Below are 22409 nucleotides of genomic sequence, written 5' to 3'. Positions count from 1 at the left end.
CAATAGTACGAAAAATCTTAAAGCTCAAATGCACTACACTGCTAAAAAATCAGGAAAATTGTTAGAGTTGGAAGCTAAACTACATTACCTTAGTGAAGAGCTAAAATACATTGTTATAAAAGCTTGAAGCTGAACTGTAATACTGTCAAAGATAAAGGTTTAAATGAATTACCTAAAACGGCTGAAAGAAGAAATACTTTGTATTATTATCAGACACTGCATACAACGAAAAAGCATCAATTTAGCTGATATGAGATGTGAAATATCACGTGAAAAGAATGGGGCTGAACAAAACGAAAGAGAGGACAGAGAGAAGAGAGAAGAGAGGAGAGAAAGAGAAAGAGAGGACAGAGAGAAGAGAGGAGAGAAAGAGAAAGAGAAGAGAGGAAAAAGAGAGAGCCAAAATAAAACATGAATAGCTGAATTGTTAAAGCTAAACTGGTTGAATAGCTTAAATCAGTAAGAAGAAGGTGAAGTAGTGACAATAGTTGAAAAAGTGGAAATCGGTAGAATGAGTATGAATTTCATTAAAAAGTTGAATAACACCACTAATGTATAAAGTAATTTATATGTTATATAATATTTAATCTGAAATTATGAATCAGTATGGAAAACTTACAAATGCTGTGAGAAACAGTGATGAAAATGCAGAAATATGGAACAAATTGTTTGTTCTAAACTGCTGAAAAACTTGTAAGTTGGGAGCTGAACTGCACATAAGTTAAGAGCTAAAATACATTTTAGAAAAGCTGGAAGCTAAGCCGTAATACTGTCAAAAATGGACGTTTCAATGAATTGACTAAGAAGACTTATTATCAGCCATATCCATTGCATAGAACAAACAAGCAGAAAGAGAGAGAGGAAAAAGAGAGGAAAGATAAAAGGAGAGGAAAAAAGAGAAAAGGAATCAACTTTCAATAGCATATATGTCAGTGGTAACACACCCTTGGAGCAAGTATGGGTTAAGTGTTTACTTCAGGGACACATTGATTGATGTACCTCAGTGTGTGTATGTATGTATGTGTGTGTGTGTGTGTGTGTGTGTGTGTGTGTGTGTGTGTGTGTGTGTGCGTATGTGCGTATGTGTTGGTGTGTGTTGGTGTGTGTCTGTGTGTGTGTGTGCGTATGTGTCTGTGTGTGTGTATGTGTGTGTGTGCATGTGTGTCTGTGTGTGTGTGTATGTGTTTGTGTGTGTATGTGTGTGTGTGTGTGTGTGTGTGTGTGTGTCTGCATATGTGTGTGTGTGTGTGTGTGTGTGTGTGTGTGTGTATGTGTTTCTGTGTCTGCATGTGTGTGTGCATGTGTGTGTGTGTTTGTGTGTGTGTTTCTGCATATGTGTGTTGGTGTGTGTCTGTGTGTGTGTATGTATGTGTGTGTGTGTGTCTGTGTTTTGGTGTGTGTGTGTGTATGTGTGTGTCTGTGTGTGTTTGCGTGTGTGTTTTTGTTTTTGTGTGTCTCTTTGTGTCTGTGTGTGTTTGTGTGTGTGTGTGTGTGTGTGTGTGTGTGTGTGTGTGCCTCTGTGTGTGAGAAAAGACAGACAAAATATAATGTTTTTTATGTCTGGTGAAAAGTGCTGTGTCATGCTATAAAGATTATCACAACATTACGTTACATCTCATTTAGCTTACACTTTTATCCAAAGCAACTTCCAATTGCTATATATGTCAGATGTAACACGGCTCAAAGTGGGCTTCGAACCTGGGTCTCCCAATCCAAGGGCATGTGTCATAAAAGAAAAAAGAAAAGGAAAAAAAACAGGAAAGAAAACAAATTGCTATAGGGATTGAGTGTTCTGCTTAAGGACACATCAGCTAATGTAGCAGAATAAGATTTGAACCCAGGTCTTCCACGTCAAAGGTATGTGTCATAACCACTACACTATGATTGAAAAGTGTTAGAGTTGGAAGCTAAACTGCATTATCTACGTGAAGAGCTAAAATACATTGTTAGAAAAGCTGGAGGATGAACTGTAATACTGTCAAAGCTGAAAGTTGAAATGAATTACCTGAAAATGTCTTAATATTTAAAAAAGTATAAATAGTAGAAAAAAGTTGAAGAAGTCCTATCATTAGCTGAAAGAGCTGAACATTTTAAAAGGTGAATGGTTTTAATAGCTGAATGTATGCAGAAGTTACGGAGAGCCAAAATAAAACGTCAATAGCTTAATTGCTAAAGCTAAACTGGTTGAGTAGCTTAAATCTGTAAGAATAAGTTGAAGTAGTGAGAATAGCTGAAAAAGGGAAATAACATCTTGGTCAGGGACACATTGACAGGTGTCCCTGACCATATATCAGCGATTGGGAATATCAGCGATTTAAAAAAGTGGTTCGCTCTGCGTTTCGCTGGGAAATGTGGAGGACGTTTAATATGCAAGTGAATGGAGGGAAATGTGGAACTCTTGTCATTTGGAAGCTCACGGAGCCAAAAGTTTAAGTTGTATCGCAAAAGTGAGCACATTGGCTGAAACTAGACAAAAATACCTACGTTTTGATGTATAAATTGTGTATGACAAGTAGATATTGTGGGCGTGAGAGCAATTTATAGAGAGGGGACAAAGATATTTTTCTTAAGGCGCTCCACTCTAGCGATGACATCATCCACTCTAGGACACGCCACACACAATCACTAGAAACGCAGAAAAATCCTGAAATGATCACTAAACTTAAACAGCTTTTTCACAAAAACTGTAAAAGATATCAAACTGAAAAGCCATAGTCTAATACCTGAATATTTTGTGAACATTTTAAAGTTTGTTTGGCGTCTGTAGGTGAAAGTATGAAGGAGCTGAAAATTTTGGGAGCGGTGTGTGTGTGTGTGTGTGTGTGTGTGTGTGTGTGGCTGTGTGTGTGTGTGTGTGTGCCAGCATGTGTGTTTTGGTGTGTGTGTGTGTGTGTGTGTGTGTGTGTGTGTGTGTGTGTGTGTGTTTGCGTGTGTGTGTTTTTTGAGTGTCTGTGTGTGTGTGTGTGTGTGTACGTGTGTGTGTGTGTGTCTGCGTGTGTGTCTGCGTGTGTGTGTGTGTATGTGTGTGTGTGTGTGTGTGTGGCTGTGTGTGTGTGTGCGTGTGTGTGTATGTGTGTGTCTGTGTTTTGGTGTGTGTGTGTGTATGTGTGTGTTTGCGTGTGTGTTTTTGTTTTTGTGTGTCTCTTTGTGTCTGTGTGTGTTTGTGTGTGTGTGTGTGTGTGTGTGTGTGTGTGTGTGTGTGTGTGTGCCTCTGTGTGTGAGAAAAGACAGACAAAATATAATGTTTTTTATGTCTGGTGAAAAGTGCTGTGTCATGCTATAAAGATTATCACAACATTACGTTACATCTCATTTAGCTTACACTTTTATCCAAAGCAACTTCCAATTGCTATATATGTCAGATGTAACACGGCTCAAAGTGGGCTTCGAACCTGGGTCTCCCAATCCAAGGGCATGTGTCATAAAAGAAAAAAGAAAAGGAAAAAAAACAGGAAAGAAAACAAATTGCTATAGGGATTGAGTGTTCTGCTTAAGGACACATCAGTTAATGTAGCAGAATAAGATTTGAACCCAGGTCTTCCACGTCAAAGGTATGTGTCATAACCACTACACTATGATTGAAAAGTGTTAGAGTTGGAAGCTAAACTGCATTATCTACGTGAAGAGCTAAAATACATTGTTAGAAAAGCTGGAGGATGAACTGTAATACTGTCAAAGCTGAAAGTTGAAATGAATTACCTGAAAATGTCTTAATATTTAAAAAAGTATAAATAGTAGAAAAAAGTTGAAGAAGTCCTATCATTAGCTGAAAGAGCTGAACATTTTAAAAGGTGAATGGTTTTAATAGCTGAATGTATGCAGAAGTTACGGAGAGCCAAAATAAAACGTCAATAGCTTAATTGCTAAAGCTAAACTGGTTGAGTAGCTTAAATCTGTAAGAATAAGTTGAAGTAGTGAGAATAGCTGAAAAAGGGAAATAACATCTTGGTCAGGGACACATTGACAGGTGTCCCTGACCATATATCAGCGATTGGGAATATCAGCGATTTAAAAAAGTGGTTCGCTCTGCGTTTCGCTGGGAAATGTGGAGGACGTTTAATATGCAAGTGAATGGAGGGAAATGTGGAACTCTTGTCATTTGGAAGCTCACGGAGCCAAAAGTTTAAGTTGTATCGCAAAAGTGAGCACATTGGCTGAAACTAGACAAAAATACCTACGTTTTGATGTATAAATTGTGTATGACAAGTAGATATTGTGGGCGTGAGAGCAATTTATAGAGAGGGGACAAAGATATTTTTCTTAAGGCGCTCCACTCTAGCGATGACATCATCCACTCTAGGACACGCCACACACAATCACTAGAAACGCAGAAAAATCCTGAAATGATCACTAAACTTAAACAGCTTTTTTACAAAAACTGTAAAAGATATCAAACTGAAAAGCCATAGCCTAATACCTGAATATTTTGTGAACATTTTAAAGTTTGTTTGGCGTCTGTAGGTGAAAGTATGAAGGAGCTGAAAATTTTGGGAGCGGAAGAAGATTTTAAGGATTTGAAGCATGTTCTCATTGACTTCAATGTTAAAAAAAAGTCATAAAAAGCTGAATATTTAAAAAGTATAAATAGTAGAAAAAAAGTTGAAGAAGTCCCATCATTAGCTGAAAGAGCTGAATATTTTAAAAGTTGAATGGTTTTAATAGCTGAATGTATGCTGAAGTTACAGAGAGCCAAAAAACGTACGGAATAAGAAGCAGCAGAATAATAAATAAAGAACAGGATAACAATAGTTGGAATGCTGCTGAACAGCATTCCCACTAACTAGAAAATGCATTTCCTGCGGAAAATGCGTGGGAATGCTGAATAGCTGAATTGCTAAAGCTAAACTGGTTGAATAGCTTAAATCATTAAGAAGAAGTTGAAGTAGTGAGAATAGTTGAAAAAGTGGAAATCGTTTTAATACGTATGAATTTCATTAAAAAGTTAAAAGCTTATGCTAAACTGAACTGTTGGCTTCAAAAGTTGAATAATGACAAAAGACGTAGAACATTGTGAGGTCTGACTATATTTTCTAACTGATAATCACTGACAAATGCAGAAATATGAAACAAATAGTACGAAAAATCTTAAAGCTCAAATGCACTACACGCTAAAAAATCAGGAAAATTGTTAGAGTTGGAAGCTTAACTACATTACCTTAGTGAAGAGCTAAAATACACTGTTAGAAAAGCTTGAAGCTGAACTGTAATACTGTCAAAGATGAAAGTTGAAATGAATTACCTGAAACGGCTGAAAGAAGAAATACTTTGTATTATTATTAGACACTGCATAGAACTAAAAAGCATCAATCTAGCTGATATGAGATGTGAAATATATTAGGTAAAAAGAATGGGGCTGAACAAAAGAAACAGAAACAGACAGACAGAGACAGACAGACCGAGACAGAGAGAAACAAACAGAGAGACATGGACAGACAGACAGAGACAGAGACAGGGAGAAACAGAAACAGACAGAGAGAAACAAACAGACAGACAGAGAGACAGAGAGAGACAGAGACAGGGAGAAACAGAAACAGACAGAGACAGACAGACAGACAGACAGACAGACAGACAGAGAGAAACAAACAGACTGACAGAGAGACAGAGAGAGACAGAGACAGGGAGAAACAGAGACAGACAGAGGCAGGGAGAAACAGAGAGAGAGAGAGAGACAGCGACAGACAGAGAGAGACAGAGACAGACAGAGAGACAGAGAGAGAGAGACAGAGACAGACAGACAGACAGACAGAGACAGACAAAGAGAGACAGAGACAGTCAGACAGAAGTGGAACACTAAAGATATAGACTAATGTTCATATTACTGCCTGTAGTATTCAAGTTGACTGTCTGTGAAAGGGTTGTCATGGTAACATATGACCAGTATGTGAGCGTATGTTTCTGTGTGTGTGTGTGTGTGTATGTGTTTGTGTGTGTGTGTGTGTGTCTGCATATGTGTGTGTGCGTGTGTGTTTCTGTGTTTGCATGTGTGTGTGCATGTGTGTGTGTGTGTTTGCGTGTGTGTTTCTGCATATGTGTGTTGCTGGGTGTATGTGTGTGTGTGTGTGTCTGCATTTGTGTGTATGTGTGTGTGTGTATGTGTGCGTATGTGTGTTGGTGTGTGTCTGTGTGTGTGTGTGTGTGTGTGTGGCTGTGTGTGTGTGTGTGTGTGTGTGTGTGTGTGTGCGTGTCTGCATATATGTGCTTGTGCGTGTGTGCATGCATGCGTGTTTTGGTGTGTGTGTGTGTGTGTATGTGTGTGTCTGTGTGTGCGTGTCTGTGTGTGTGTTTGCATGTGTGTTTTTGTTTTTGTGTGTCTGTTTGTGTCTGTGTGTGTGTGTGTGTGTTTGCGTGTGTGTGTGTGTGTGTGTGCCTCTGTGTGTGAGAAAAGACAGACAAAATATAATGTTTTTTATGTCTGGTGAAAAGTGCTGTGTCATGCTATAAAGATTATCACAACATTACGTTACATCTCATTTAGCTTACACTTTTATCCAAAGCAACTTCCAATTGCTATATATGTCAGATGTAACACGGCTCAAAGTGGGCTTCGAACCTGGGTCTCCCAATCCAAGGGCATGTGTCATAAAAGAAAAAGAAAAAAGAAAGGAAAGAAAACAGGAAAGAAAACAATTGCTATGGGGATTGAGTGTTCTGCTTAAGGACACATCAGTTAATGTAGCAGAATAAGATTTGAACCCAGGTCTTCCATGTCAAAGGTATGTGTCATAACCACTACACTATGATTGAAAAGTGTTAGAGTTGGAAGCTAAACTGCATTATCTACGTGAAGAGCTAAAATACATTGTTAGAAAAGCTGGAAGATGAACTGTAATACTGTCAAAGATGAAAGTTGAAATGAATTACCTGAAAATGTCTTAATATTTAAAAAAGTATAAATAGTAGAAAAAAGTTGAAGAAGTCCTATCATTAGCTGAAAGAGCTGAACATTTTAAAAGGTGAATGGTTTTAATAGCTGAATGTATGCAGAAGTTACGGAGAGCCAAAATAAAACGTCAATAGCTGAATGCCAAAGCTAAACTGGTTGAGTAGCTTAAATCCGTAAGAATAAGTTGAAGTAGTGAGAATAGCTGAAAAAGGGAAATAACATCTTGGTCAGGGACACATTGACAGGTGTACCACAGTGGGATTGGAACCCATGCCTCCCACACCAAAGGCATAAGACATGCAGAAATGTCTGAAAAGGCTGAAAGACTGCTGCTGCTGTCTGTGAAAGTGTTGTCATGGTGACGAGTGTTTATAAACATCCTTTGATCAGTTAACGACCGTGTCACCTGCTGATAAACTGCACCTGCTAATGCTGAGTGACAGACAGTGTGAGAGAACCCTTCAAACAAGCCTTCAAACAAGCCTTAATAAATCCACAACAGTACATGCTATCGAAACACCGACTTCACCGTTAGAGACACAAGACCTTTGTGAACGTATTCATGTAAAATTTATGTTGGTAAACTTAAAAATGTGGGCATATCAGCGATTTAAAAAAGTGGTTCGCTCTGCGTTTCGCTCAGAAATGTGGAAGTACTGTTAAACAGGGCAGTGGATGGAGAAAGATGTGGAACTCTTGTCATTTGGAAGCTCATCGAGCCAACAGTATAAGGCATATCGCAAAACTGAGCACATTGGCTGAAACTAGACAAAAATACCTACGTTTTGATGTATAAATTGTGTATGACAAGTAGATATTGTGGGCGTGAGAGCAATTTATAGAGAGGGGACAAAGATTTTTTCCTAAGCTGCTGCACTCTAACGATGACATCATCCACTCTGCCAGACGCAATACACACTCACTAGAAACGCAGAAAAATCCTGAAATGATCACTAAACTTAAACAGCTTTTTTCACAAAAACTGTAAAAGATATCAAACTGAAAAGATAGAGCCGTAATACTGAATATTTTGTGAACATTTTAAAGTTTGTTTGGCGTCTGTAGGTGAAAGTATGAAGGAGCTGAAAATTTTGGGAGCGGAAGAAGATTTGAAGGATTTGAAGCATGCTCTCATTGACTTCAATGTTAAAAAAAAGTCATAAAAAGCTGAATATTTAAAAAGTATAAATAGTAGAAAAAAAGTTGAAGAAGTCCCATCATTAGCTGAAAGAGCTGAACATTTTAAAAGTTGAATGGTTTTAATAGCTGAACGTATGCAGAAGTTACAGAGAGCCAAAAAACGTACGGAAGAGAGAGAATAAAAAGAAAAATAAATAAACGAACACATGGCCGACAGGAACAACAATAGTTGGAATGCTGCTGAACAGCATTCCCACTAACTAGAAAATGCATTTCCTGCGGAAAATGCGTGGGAATGCTGAATAGCTGAATTGCTAAAGCTAAACTGGTTGAATAGCTTAAATCAGTAAGAAGAAGTTGAAGTAGTGAGAATAGTTGAAAAAGTGGAAATCGTTTTAATACGTATGAATTTCATTAAAAAGTTAAAAGCTTATGCTAAACTGAACTGTTGGCTTCAAAAGTTGAATAACGACAAAAGACGTAGAACATTGTGAGGTCTGAGTATATTTTCTAACCGATAATCACTCACAAATGCAGAAATATGAAACAAATAGTACGAAAAATCTTAAAGCTCAAATGCACTACACTGCTAAAAAATCAGGAAAATTGTTAGAGTTGGAAGCTCAACTGCATTACCCAAGTGAAGAGCTAAAATACATTGTTAGAAAAGCTGGAAGCTGAACTGTAATACTGTCAAAGATGAAAGTTGAAATGAATTACCTAAAACGGCTGAAAGAAGAAATACTTTGTATTATTATCAGACACTGCATAGAACGAAAAAGCATCAATCTAGCTGATATGAGATGTGAAATATATTAGGTAAAAAGAATGGGGCTGAACAACAGAAAAGAGAGGACAGAGAGAAGGAGAGAAGGAGAGGAGAGGAGAGAAAGAGAGGAGAGCCAAAATAAAACATATATAGCTGAATTGTTAAAGCTAAACTGGTTGAATAGCTTAAATCCATAAGAATAAGTTGAAATAGTGAGAATAGTTGAAAAAGTGAAATGACATCTTGTTCAGGGACACAATGACTGATGTACCCCAGTGGGATTTGAACCTGGATCTCTCACACCAAAGTCATGTGTCCTATCCACTACACTATCATCTGTATAGATCACAAACTTTCCTTTAGCACTTATAAAGCCTGTCTTTGATCATTAATCACCACACCTGCTAATGAGTGAGAGACAGTGTGAGAGGACCGTAGGTTCTTTATTTAGAACTGTAGGTGAAAGTATGGAGGGGCTGAAAATGTTGGGAGCGGAAGAAAATTTGAAGGATTTGAAGCATGATCTCACTGACTTCAATGTTAAAAAAAAGTGTTAAAAAGCTTAATATTTTAAAAAGTGTAAATAGTAGAAAAAAAGTTGAAGAAGTCCAGTCATTAGCTGAAAGAGGTGAACATTTTAAAAGTTGAGTGAGTACTGTCGATAGCAAAAAAAAACGAGCCGAATCGGTGCTAGCTAACTGGAGCTGCTGCAGCTAATGCCGAGAGCTCCCACTTAGCTAGAACGGCAGTTTTGGGGGCATATCATAAAGAGTGCCTTTGTGCCTCTTAACAGACACAAAATGCAATTAAAATGTCTGTGCAACATGAACAGGGCCCTTACATGACAACAAGATGCGTTTTCAACTCAGACATTGTTTACATTCACCTACCCTGTTAGCTGCTAGCTGCCGTCTGGGATGAGTGAGTGTGTTCAGCCAGGCTTCGGTAATAATCATCAAGCAGCAGTTCCCTGTGTATTTGTAGCATATATATCCATTTTGTGTGTGATCCATCTGGCGTTGGTGAATAGTAGTCTCTGCAGTGGCGAACTGTGTGTTAGTTGCCTTAGCCAGGCTAGCAGGGCCGACCGGCATCCTTCTAATTCCTCCCCGCCTTCCCCGCCTGCTGCGGCCGACAACAATCCGCGGGCGCCCGCTGGTCTGGTGGATGTCCTCCAGAGGACAGTTCATGCTAACCCCCCAGTACCAGTCAGAGAGGTGTGTTTACTTTGTGTCTCAGTCCTCCGGTGCATCCAGCAACAGGCTCCGGTCAGTTTTTAATTAGCCTACATTAGTAACAGTTAAAGGTCCAATATGTAATACTGACAGCTAGTGTTTAAAATAGTTACTGCAGTACAAATTCAAAATACTGTAGAGAGCCGTCTCACCCGCCCCCTCCTGCCCAGACTTGAAGTTCACGTTGGTTGCCAGGCTGAGACCGCAGCATTCAACAATGTTAGACAGCGGAGTAGCTAACGTTAGATGCTGGCTATATTGACAGTCATAAAAGCCCATGCTCACGCAGAGCTCTGTACCCAACTGACAGGCACACTTTTTCGGCTTAGAATTACAGTAGGAACCGCTAAAAACCCGACAACCTCGTCGTCCTCTCCACACGCCAGGATAGGAACTACTAAAAATACCACTACCTTACCGTCCTATTCCACCCGACTGAACACACTTCATTGGCTTAGAATTGTGGCAACAATTGCTAAACACACTGCAAACTCACGGTCCTCTCTTCCCGATTCACAGACTCCCTCTCTTGGCTTAAAAGAAATCACCATTGTACACGTTGTAAACAGCTGTGGATTGCTTGCCAGGCCCTCCGATAACGTTAGCAGTTAGCAGGGTTAGCATGGCGTTGTTTGCCAGGACCAGTCGGGATCACTTTACTGGCTGTGTCTCAATTGTTTTTGCGAGTAACCAACTCGGGTACTCTGAATTATTAGCAAATATAAATCAGCCTATTTGTGGGAAAAAACACATTGATGTGTTTGGCCTATAGGTAAGGTAGCTACCCACAGATGCAGTTAATAAGGATTCACTGTGCCACAGGTAACATTAAAACATGATTTTGTCACCAGCACTCACTCCTCCCACTCGTTCACATTCCCCATCATTCACTCCTCCCATCCGTTCACTATCTCCTCTGTACTGATCACTCACACCTGCACTTCATCAGGCCACATCATCAGTTCACCACCTGCACCTCATTAGTCTCCATCTTTATATACGGCACACACTCATTCACTCTTTGTCTGGTCTCATCGCTACAAGACACCCAGACTCTCTCCTGCTACATTACCATTGCCTACCTGAAGATTCTGCCTGCTATCTACCGCCTCCCTAAGCCTCTAACTACCCCAGCTAAGTTCTGTGTTGTGTTCTGCCAGCTAACTATTTCTCCTGTGGATTTTGTGAATAAAGCCTGTTTCACTTGACACCAGTCTGTCTCCTGGTCATTCCGTGACAGAAGACCAGACCAAACATGCAGAATATGACGGAGCCCGTGGAGAATCCTTTACGCGATCCATTCGCGGAGCTGGTGCAAGCTGTTCGTCAGTCTCTCCTGCCATCACCACCCAGTAATCCACCCACCATACCCGAAGAGATCCTCCTCTCAGCACGCCAGCATCTGCTTCCGCAAACATTCGCTTCTTCGTCTGCTGCCTCTGCGAGTCCCATGGCCCGACCAGCGACATTCACAGGAGAGGCGGAGGATTGCAGCGGGTTTCTGCTTCAGGTTTCGCTATACTTCCAAATGCAGGCTCATCAATTTAACAATGATTCGGCCCAGGTGGCCTTTGTCATCTCCCTGTTGTCAGGCCGAGCTCTCCAGTGGGCCCAATCTCTCTGGAATTCGGACTCCCAAGTGGTGAAATCCCTTTCTAACTTCATTCAACACTTCAAGGAGGTTTTTGGACAGGCGGCTGCTGATCTCACCGTTCATGACCAACTCTACAGGCTTCGCCAAGGGAATTCGTCTGTGAGTACATATGCTCTTCGGTTCCGCACTTTGGCGGCAGCTAGTGGTTGGAACGAGACGGTCCTCATCACTGCCTTTCGACATGGCCTCAACTCAGATGTCCGCCAGCTGGTGGTAGTATATGACGACACAATGGGTCTCGAGAATCTTATTCAGAAGACTGTTCGTGTGTCGCAACGTTTATCTGCCTGTGAAAATCCTGCTACTGCTGTCACTCCTCCACCCTCAGCGCCAACTGTCGTTTCCCCAGCATCTGAGCCCATGCAGATTGATTCTACTCACCTGTCACCTATGGAGCGTCAGCGCCGTATCCAACTCAAGCTCTGTTTATACTGTGGGGGCGATAAACATCTCATCGGAGACTGTCCGGTTCGACCCCAGCGCTCAGCGGTGAGTTCCATTCAACTTCCTCCGAAAATCGAAACATTGATTCGTACTCCTGTACATGTGTTGACCTCACGTATCTGTGTCGCAGCGCAAGCCCTCATTGACTCTGGCTCAGCAGGGAACTTCATCTCCATTCCACTCCTACAAAAACTAAGGGTCCGCAAACGCCGGAGCCGTCAAGAGCTCAGAGTCCAAACTATCCAAGGTAAAACACTGGGTCGGGGTCGGATTCGCCATTTCTCCCCCACACTTAAGCTCCGCATTGGATGTCTGCACTCGGAGGACATCACCTTCATGGTGCTAGAGGAATCCACTGCTGAACTCATCCTGGGACGGCCGTGGTTAGTGCAACATCAGCCCACCATCAACTGGACATCCGGTGAGATCCTTCGATGGGGTGAGGACTGTTTCCATTCCTGTGTCACACCTATTAAGAAGATTCTCAAGACTCCCCCTTCCAGTCCATCTTGTTCATCTTCAGGGATAAAACCCCAGATTCCCGTTTATTCCACTTCCATTGAAAGTCCCGAGGTTCAACACCGTGTTCCAGGATGTGTTCAGCAAGCAGTTGGCTACTAAGTTGCCTCCACACCGGTCGTGGGACTGCGCCATCGACCTGCTACCTGGAGCCACTCTCCCTAAAGGTCGGGTTTATCCCCTATCCATCCCGGAACAGAAGGCCATGGAGGAGTATGTAGAGGAGGCTCTTCAGCAGCAGTTCATCAGACCATCTACTTCCCCTGCCGCTTCCAGCTTCTTTTTTGTGGCCAAGAAGGACAGAGGTTTGAGGCCATGCATTGACTACAGACTCCTCAACTCTCAAACAGTGAAGTTCAGCTATCCCCTTCCTCTGGTTCCGGCCGCGCTGGAGCAGCTGCGTGGGGCCTGCATCTTCACCAAATTGGATCTACGCAGTGCATACAACTTGATCCGCATACGTCGAGGTGATGAATGGAAGACAGCATTCGTCACGCCTTCGGGTCATTATGAATACAGGGTCATGCCCTTCGGATTGTCCAACGCTCCAGCGGTCTTCCAGGGGTTCATGAACGAGGTATTCCGGGAGTACCTCAACAGATTCGTGGTTGTCTACATTGACGACATTCTCATCTATTCCTCCTCCCTGTCTGAGCATCGGCGTCACGTCCGACTGGTTCTGGAGCAACTCAGAGGCCATAAGCTGTATCTGAAACTGGAGAAGTGTGAGTTTCACACCACCTCTGTGCAGTTCCTGGGCTACATCATCGGCCAACATGGAGTTCAGATGGATCAGAAGAAGGTGGATACCATTCGGAACTGGCCTCAACCCTCCACGGTAAAGGATCTGCAACGCTTCCTTGGATTCGCCAACTTTTACAGAAGATTTATTCATAACTACAGCATTGTCAGTGCTCCTCTGACCTCAGCCTTAAAGGGCCAGCCCAAGGTGTTGTCCCTGTCTCCTGAAGCCATCACCGCCTTTAAACGCCTCAAGGATGCCTTCTTGACCGCTCCCGTCCTGAGTCATCCCAACCCAGACCTGCCCTTCGTTGTTGAAGTCGACGCGTCCTCCACCGGTGTAGGAGTTGTCCTTTCCCAGCAGCAGGGGACTCCTCCCAGACTCCATCCATGTGCCTTCTTCTCCAAGAAGCTTTCCCCAGCAGAGCGGAATTATGACATCGGGAATCGAGAACTGCTTGCCATTAAGCTTGCCCTAGAGGAATGGAGGCATTGACTGGAGGGAGCCAATCACCAGGTTGAGGTCATCACCGACCACTGCAATCTGGAGTATATCCAAGAGGCTAAGCGACTAAATCGCCGCCAGGCTCGTTGGGCCCTCTTCTTCACCCGCTTTGATTTCCTCGTCACCTACCGTCCTGGCAGTAAGAACGGCAAGGCGGATGCTCTCTCTCGTCTGCATCAGCTGTCATCTGAAGATCTCCCACCCGAACCTATCCTCCCTCCCGCCATGCTCGTCAGCCCTATCATCTGGGATATCGACGAGCGGATCTCCCAGGAGAACCTTCTTCATCCCGCTCCGCCAGGTGGTCCAGCGGGGTTGACCTTCGTGCCTCCTCAGTTTCGTGTCGCCCTTTTGGACTCCGCTCACACCGCTCCCGGTTCGGGACATCCGGGCAGCAGGCATACCCTCTCGCTCCTCAGTCAGCGGTACTGGTGGCCGTCCATCTCTCAGGATGTTTCCCGATATGTCTCTGGATGCTCAGTCTGCGCCATAACCAACACTCCCAGAAGGCAAGCTCATGCCACTCCCCATTCCACAACGCCCATGGTCCCACCTTGGGATTGACTTCATGACCGACCTCCCCAGATCCAATGGCCACACCTGTATCCTCGTTGTTGTGGATAGATTCTCTAAGGGTTGTAAACTGATTCCCCTGCCCGGACTCCCTACCGCTCTCGTGACCGCAGAGGCTCTCTTCAGCTACATATTCCGTAACTTCGGCATTCCCGAAGACATCGTGTCGGATAGAGGGCCGCAGTTCATCTCCAGGGTTTGGCACGCATTCTTCAGGCTCCTCGGGGTTACAGTTAGCCTGTCCTCAGGATACCATCCTCAGACTAACGGACAGACTGAGCGGAAAATCCAGGAAATCGGACGTTACTTGAGGACGTATTGTCACCAGAACCAGGACAGCTGGAGCCGTTTCCTCCCATGAGCGGAATACGCCCAGAACTCCATGCGTCAGTCCACTACGGGGCTCACCCCGTTTCAGTGTATCCTGGGTTAGTCTTCGGAGGTCCCAGCTGTCGACCACTGGTTCCATCAGAGTGAGAGGGTATGGGAATCAGCTCACGTACAGCTCCAACAAGCTGTGCGGAGGCATAAGGAGCAAGCTGACCATCATCGGTCCGATCCTCCTCAGTACCAGCCTGGTCAAAAGGTGTGGCTTTCGACTCAGGACATCCGCCTTCGCCTGCCCTGCCGCAAGCTGAGTCCTCGGTACATTGGACCTTTCACCATACAGAAGCAGTTGAACGACGTCACATACAGGCTAAACCTTCCACCGCAGTACAAGATCTCACCATCATTCCATGTCTCTCTTCTGAAACCCTTCACTGACCCTGTCTCCTCTCCTTCCACAGACCCTGACACCGAGGTGCCTCCTCCTCCCATTCCCGTTGACGAGGAGGCTATCTATCAAGTCCGCACCATCATGGACTAACGGCGGCGAGGTCCACGCCTGGAGTACCTGGTCGACTGGGAGGACTACGGTCCAGAGGAACGGTCGTGGGTGCCACGCAATGACATCCTGGACCCCACTCTCCTCACTCAGTTCCACGTCGACCATCCTGATCGCCCCGCCCCCAGGGGTCGGGGTAGACCTCGTCGCCGTGTTCACTGTCGTCGGGAGCCGCCTCGGGAGGGGGGGGTTCTGTCAGGGTCCCACCGTCACCAGCACTCACTCCTCCCACTCGTTCACATTCCCCATCATTCACTCCTCCCATCCGTTCACTATCTCCTCAGTACTGATCACTCACACCTGCACTTCATCAGGCCACATCATCAGTTCACCACCTGCACCTCATTAGTCTCCCTCTTTATATACGGCACACACTCATTCACTCTTTGTCTGGTCTCATCGCTACAAGACACCCAGACTCTCTCCTGCTACATTACCATTGCCTACCTGAAGATTCTGCCTGCTATCTACCGCCTCCCTAAGACTCTAACTACCCCAGCTAAGTTCTGTGTTGTGTTCCGCCAGCTAACTATTTCTCCTGTGGATTTTGTGAATAAAGCCTGTTTCACTTACCACCATCTGTCTCCTGGTCATTCCGTGACAGTATCCTATGCACCAAAAAGGTATTTATAAAGGCTTTTAAGCTGCCCTCCATGTTATTGTAGGCCCAGTTTAATGCAACTTAATTTTATACAATATATGTAGTAGGGGGTCCCTGCTCTGTCTCTCTTTCAGTTAAGGGATCCTTGGCTTAAAAAACGTTGAAGACCCCTGGTCTAAACCATGACAATCAACTGCAGAAACAGTTAGTCAAATGACAAAACATGAATTATTTCTGATTCATTCAACCAGTCAACCATCACTGATTTAAACATGGTGGGAAACATGTGAGCAACATTTCTCAGGTTAACCCAATACAATTCAACAGCACCACATGGAAGAGACCCAACACTGCTTGTTTTATCCTATCAAAACTGCTGATTAGGCTTGTGCAATTATTCGAATTTTGATTGTGATTTCGGCTCCTAACAAACACAAAGACAATGTAATCAAGAAAAACAATTATTTTTGCACATTAAGTTTTGCAAGTAAACTATTATTTTGTCTTTTGTTCTGAATGGGAAAAAAAGAAAATCATTAAAGTGCCCATATTATGCTCATTTCAGGTTCATAATTGTATTTGGAGGTTGTACCAGAATAGGTTTACATGGTTTAATTTTCAAAAAACACCATATTTTTGTTGTACTGCACATTGCTTCAGACCCTCTTTTCACCCTGTGTGTTGAGCTCTGTTTTAGCTACAGAGTGAGGCATCTCACTTCTATACCATCTTTGTTGGGAGGCGCACATGCGCAGTAGCTGGGTAAGGATCACATCAGCTAGCTGTTTGTTTCTACAACTTCAGTTAGTACAAGGCAGGATTAGCCGGGAGACTTCTTCTAAACGAGGGCACACTTCCAACTTTGCGTAGAAAACCTGCAGAACAGGGACATGTAAGTAGTTATTTTGTAGATTATGGTGAACTTGTGTGTGTTGTAGCAATGTTTTGCCATTAAGAACGAGCTAGCATGCTAGTGCTAGCATGCTACTGTTAGCCACCTTGTCTCGGCTACTGATGTAGAAAACCCTGCAGATTTTGAACAGCTTACCCGGAGACTGAAGGCAGAAGACATTCAGAAACCCGTATCTCACTCAAAACAGCATGGATGGTTGTTTTTTTTCAAGTTTGTATTTTTTAAGTTCGATGAATGCAACATCTTTCCAAAAAATGTCAGTGAGTAATCGTGTTATTATGATTATGATTTTGTCCATGATCAAGCAGCCCTACTGCTGATTAGTTTGGTCACTCAGAGGTAAGTAGTTATATACTGCAGCAAACATGGCGGACGGAAGTGGGCGTGTCTATGAAACCGGAAGCGGAAATAGTAAACCGGAAGTGGGCGTATCTATGAAACCGGAAGCCAGAAAATTGTCATATCCGGAAAATGTAAATTATTGACCGGAAGAGGTGTGTCTATGAAGCCGGAAACAGGGGTAGGGTTAAAAACTAGTTAAACGTGTTCTGACAGTCTTAACATTAGTGAGACCAAACTGTTTTTTAATTTTTAATTTAACCATCTAGTCATCCTGTTCATTTTATAAAAAGAGTTTACCAAAATACTATAGCCTCTGTGCTATCTCTTCATACATTTAGGCAATTCAATAAGATATAATACACCTAACTATATGTTAGGCTCCAAATAAGTTTTTGGAAGTCCTAGCATTAGTTTTCAACCATCTGAGCTATTATAACCTAATAATAATATTGTTTGATGTAACTTTAGACCAAAGACATAAAAAGGTCTATCCTCAGACATTTTTTAGTTTCTGACTCTGGGAAAAATGGGGAGAAACAGTACTGTAGGAGTCAAAAAGTAGTTTTTGTTTATATTTTAAGAACAATAGTTATTATTTTAAGACTTACCTTATTTTGATTATAGTTCTGATCCACTGATTTTGATTGACAGCTAGGGAAATGATTAACAAATAGGCTGCACCATAGTAATTGTAAATGTGATATAATTAATGTAATAAAGGGAAGTTGGAAACATTAGTGCAAAGTTTTGGGGGTCCTAACATTAGTTGAGACCAAACAGTTTACTTACCTTATTTTGATTATAGTTCTGATCCACTGATATTTTACCTATACAGCTAGGCCACTGATTGAAAAAATAGGCTGCACCATAGTAATTATGAATGTGATATAATTAATGTAATAAAGGGTAGTTGGAAACATGAGTGCATAGTTTTGGGGGTCCTAGCTTTAGTTGAGACCAGACAATTTTTGAACCATCTAGTCATCCTGTTCATCTTATTTGATTTTTACCAAAAGTACTGTACTCTCTGATCTATCTCTTCATACATTATAGGCTATTCAATAAGATCTTTTAATGATAACTTATGTAATGTAACTAATGTCACTACCATTCACTGTGGGGTGCCTAATAATAATGTTGTTTGATGTAACTTTAGACCAAATACATAAAAAAAGGTCTGTCCTCAGACATTTTTTAGTTTCTGACTCTGGGAAAAATGGGAAGAAACAGTACTGTAGGAGCCAAAAAGTAGCTTTTGTTTATATTTTAAGAACAATAGTTCTTATTTTAAGACTTACTTTAAGACTTTGTTTATAGTTCTGATCCACTGATATTGATTGACAGCTAGGGCACTGATTGACAAATAGGCTGCACCATAGTAATTGTGATTGTAATATAATTAAATGAGCTAAAGGGGGAAGTTGGAAACATTAGTGCAAAGTTTTGGGTGTCCTTGCTTTAGTTGAGACCAAACAGTTTTTAACCATCTAGTCATCCTGTTCATCTTATTTGATTTTTACCAAAAATACTGTAATCTCTGATCTATCTATACATTTTAGGCTATTCAATAAGATCTTTTTCACTTCCATTCACTGGGCCTCCCCTGAAACAGTTTCAGTTTCCCTGGGGAGCCCCGCCTGTGTCTTGATTTGAAGGGTGTAAAAAACTAGTTAAACGTGTTAAACCATCCTACAGGGGGTGTCTTGATTTGAAGGGTATAAGGGTCCGTGTTCTAACGACAGTCTTTGTGTCTGCTTTGTTTCAAGGGGCCAACTTTTATTTCATTTCTTCATTTCTTTTTTGTTTGAACTTTTTAAAGTACATAAGTACTACATGTACAATATGTAGCATGAGGTATAAATGATTATAAAGAATACCAGATATAAAACTACATAAGGATGGAATCAAAATCTTAAGCAGTTCTCAACTAAATGTAATTACAGAAATAGTGACAGTCTTTGAATAACAGTGATTCAAGTGGCTAAGTTGGCATCCCTGTGAGACTCCATGTGCTTATCATAGGTTCAGCTCATGGGATGGTTGTGACTGTAACCTTTCATTACGTCTCTCAATAACGAATAACCTTTTTCATTATAACATCTAAAGCATGTGAAATATACACCCTATCTGAATATCTGTCATTTATTTTCCTTATATCAGGTCTGTCTGTATGGCGTTTTACTCTCTAGCTGTAATGCAAATAAAAAAAAACACAAATATAACTTCTTATCCATATGCATTATGTTACACTGTACTCTATTGCACCTTTAGGGAGACCAAAGCAAGAAGCAAATACGTGATAAGATCTGTTGTTGTCGGAGTTATTACAAGTACTACTTAATTTGAGTGGAACATTTCCCCTTTTTAACATACATTACTCATGAACAATTGCCCTCTTAAACTTGTGAAATCTGTGCTTGTTAATGGCACTTAGGGCTTCTTATCGCCTTCTTGTCAAAAACCTTGCAATAACTATAACTACTTCTTAAAATTAGCAATCATGGAGAAACAATTATATTACAGTGTGACATTTTCTGCTAATAGCTATCTACGTTGTATAAAGATAAACAAATTAGCCATGTTTCTATTTTTACTGGTGAATAAACTCAAACAGGATAAAACTGAAAAAAACTTCAAATGTGTTACAAAACTCACATATCTCTTGAAAATATTTGACATACCGTGATACAGCAACTTAACAATGCCCAGTGAGAGTACTATCGTCAATTTCAAATATTCACAGCTCACACTGGGGCATTAAGGTCACTGATATTCACAACTTCTTCAAACAAATCATATATTCAAAAGAAAGCGGTTTTACTTTGGCTTCAAGGAAGTTTTGAGCCAATAAACACCACAAAGTGCAGTAACAAATAACAGAAATGTAAATGTTTTTTTAATATTGGTCTAATTTTCTTGTGTAACTACATACTTTTCACGTTTAAAGCTTCCAAAAGAACATTGGAAGAGTGACTTGACTTTTATTTTTTTGCTGGACACTTTCATGTGTAAACAAGTTTGGCTATTGACCCCCTGGATGGGGTGTGTGAGCGTCCGGTTGTACTAAAAGGCAGACAGCTAGAGACAGCTACTCATTTATCCTTATGTACATTTTGTTTTAAGCCTGTTTCTCGCTAGCCAAAATTAATAAGCAATTAATATTACAGTTAACCTGAATTACATATGCACCTTGCTAACCATGCTAGCTAACCATCAGGTCCTTATTGCAAAACTGTCTTATTTTAATGTCTCCCCTTTAGCAACAAAATGGATTGAGTCGTATCTAACTGGTAGAGAACAATATGTTTTTGTGAGCGGTTATCGTTAATCAGCTCTTGGCTTATGCACAGGGTTACCACAAGGATCGATACTTGACCGCTTTTGTTTAGTTTATATATTAATGCCCTGAAGGCCAAACACTAATGTATGCGGACGACACCGTAGTATATGTGCATGCCAAGACAAAACATCTGGCGGCTGCTGCTAAACTTACCACAGCCATGGATCAGATCACCTATTGGCTAAATCGTTCCTACCTTCATCTTAATATAAATAAAACTGTAGGAATGTTTTTTCACAAAAAGACAATTGTGTCAAATATAACCATCTCAGGGCAAAACATTATGATTGTGTCACAATTTAAGTATATGGGCATTATTATCGACTCTAATCTTGCTTTTAAAGCGCATATTAAGAAAGTGTGCAATAGGGTCAAGTTTAGCCTAGCAAATTTTAAATATATTAGTAATGCCTTAACTTTTAATACTGCCAAATTATTTATGGGTGCTATGATTATGTCACATCTAACATATTGTCTGACAAGGTGGGGACAAACTAACCGCTCATCATTAAAGCCACTAGCTACTCTTTGCAAGAAAACACTCAAAGTTTTGGACCAGAAGCCGAACAGCTCGCATCACTGTATTATCCTAAATAACCGTAAACTGCTGAGCTGGGAAGATGTAATTAAATACAAAAACATCTGTCTGGTGTACAAAATTCTGCATTACACTGCTCCTACTCCTTTGAACTCTTTCATAACACAACGTAACAACAGCAGTCAGATCACCAGAAGCACCGCACGAGGTAACCTTCTAATTCCATTCAGGAAAAGTACATTTGGCCAATTATCATTTTCTGTTACGCCATTACAAAACTGGAATTCATTGCCCACTACAATCAAAGATATACATACATATTCCACCTTTACAACACACCTTAACCCTTGCATTGTCTTCTCGTTGACCAAGAACACTCAGAGGATGTTTAGTGGATCAATTATCTGTGCTTGTTTGTTTGTGTGCCACTTCTTTGTATGTTTAACCTTTTTTGCTTAGGACTGCTGTTACTATAGATGTAATGTAACTCATTTTAATATGTTAACCATTGTATTTTATGATGCCTATTGTCAGCTGGAAATTAGCCGTTGAGGCTAAAGCTGCTCCTTTTACTGTATAGTTAATTAAGGGGGACTGTCCACGACATTATAAACTAATAAACTAAACTAAACTAGCTAGCGCTAGCTGATTACTTAGCTCCAACTCTCTCGTACAAATATGGTCACTTCTAGCTCCAAAAAACAAAACAAGATAGTGACTCCCTAAATGCCAAATTATAGCCTTCAAACGTCCACTTCTTTTATACAGCCTGTGATTATATGTTGAATGTTTCAAATGTAACAATTGAAATGACCCCATTTCTAAGTAATCAAATTGTGTGGGGTTGCGTTAACATTTTCACCAATGACTGAACCTTGTGTGCATTCAAAGAAAACTGTCACCCATCTTATGACTGGAGTACATATTTATAAATATATAACACAGATAATGTGAAACTACAACAAGATATTATTGTTGACAAGCTTGCTAGCTTTCTCGGCTGCTACATAGTTTCTCTGCTATTGTCTGGATGCTCAAAAGAACAGGTAAAACACGTGCAATAGAAAACAAACATGAAGAGACCTCCTTTGAAAAACAAATACATACAAGGTCCTTTAGTACCCCTGCAGTATTATACACCTTCACATACAGTGATTTCTACTTCAGTGGCCTTTTTCAATGTGCGACTGCTTTGCTTTCCATACTGCTCAGAGGAGGTAATACATTCAATAGCATTTTAACTTGCCAATTCAGCTGTCAGTCCTGCTCTTTCATTGCCAAAAACACTATGGAAATGTACTGGTTAATGGCTGCAAGTAGTGATTA

The 22409-nt window shown here is 41.4% G+C and overlaps 1 long non-coding RNA gene across 1 annotated transcript; it reads left to right on the top strand.

The window, feature by feature from the left end:
* The first annotated feature begins 7428 nt into the window (after positions 1 to 7428).
* Positions 7429 to 21409, top strand: LOC118493257. The gene is made up of 3 exons (XR_004895260.1): positions 7429 to 7439; positions 12078 to 12087; positions 21166 to 21409. It is a non-coding gene; the product is annotated as an uncharacterized LOC118493257 (long non-coding RNA).
* The last annotated feature ends 1000 nt before the right edge of the window (positions 21410 to 22409 follow it).

This window comes from Sander lucioperca, chromosome 15 (genome assembly GCF_008315115.2).
Source record: "Sander lucioperca isolate FBNREF2018 chromosome 15, SLUC_FBN_1.2, whole genome shotgun sequence".
In the NCBI taxonomy this organism is placed as follows: Eukaryota; Metazoa; Chordata; class Actinopteri; order Perciformes; family Percidae; genus Sander; species Sander lucioperca.
This window is presented reverse-complemented; position numbering and strand designations above follow the sequence as displayed.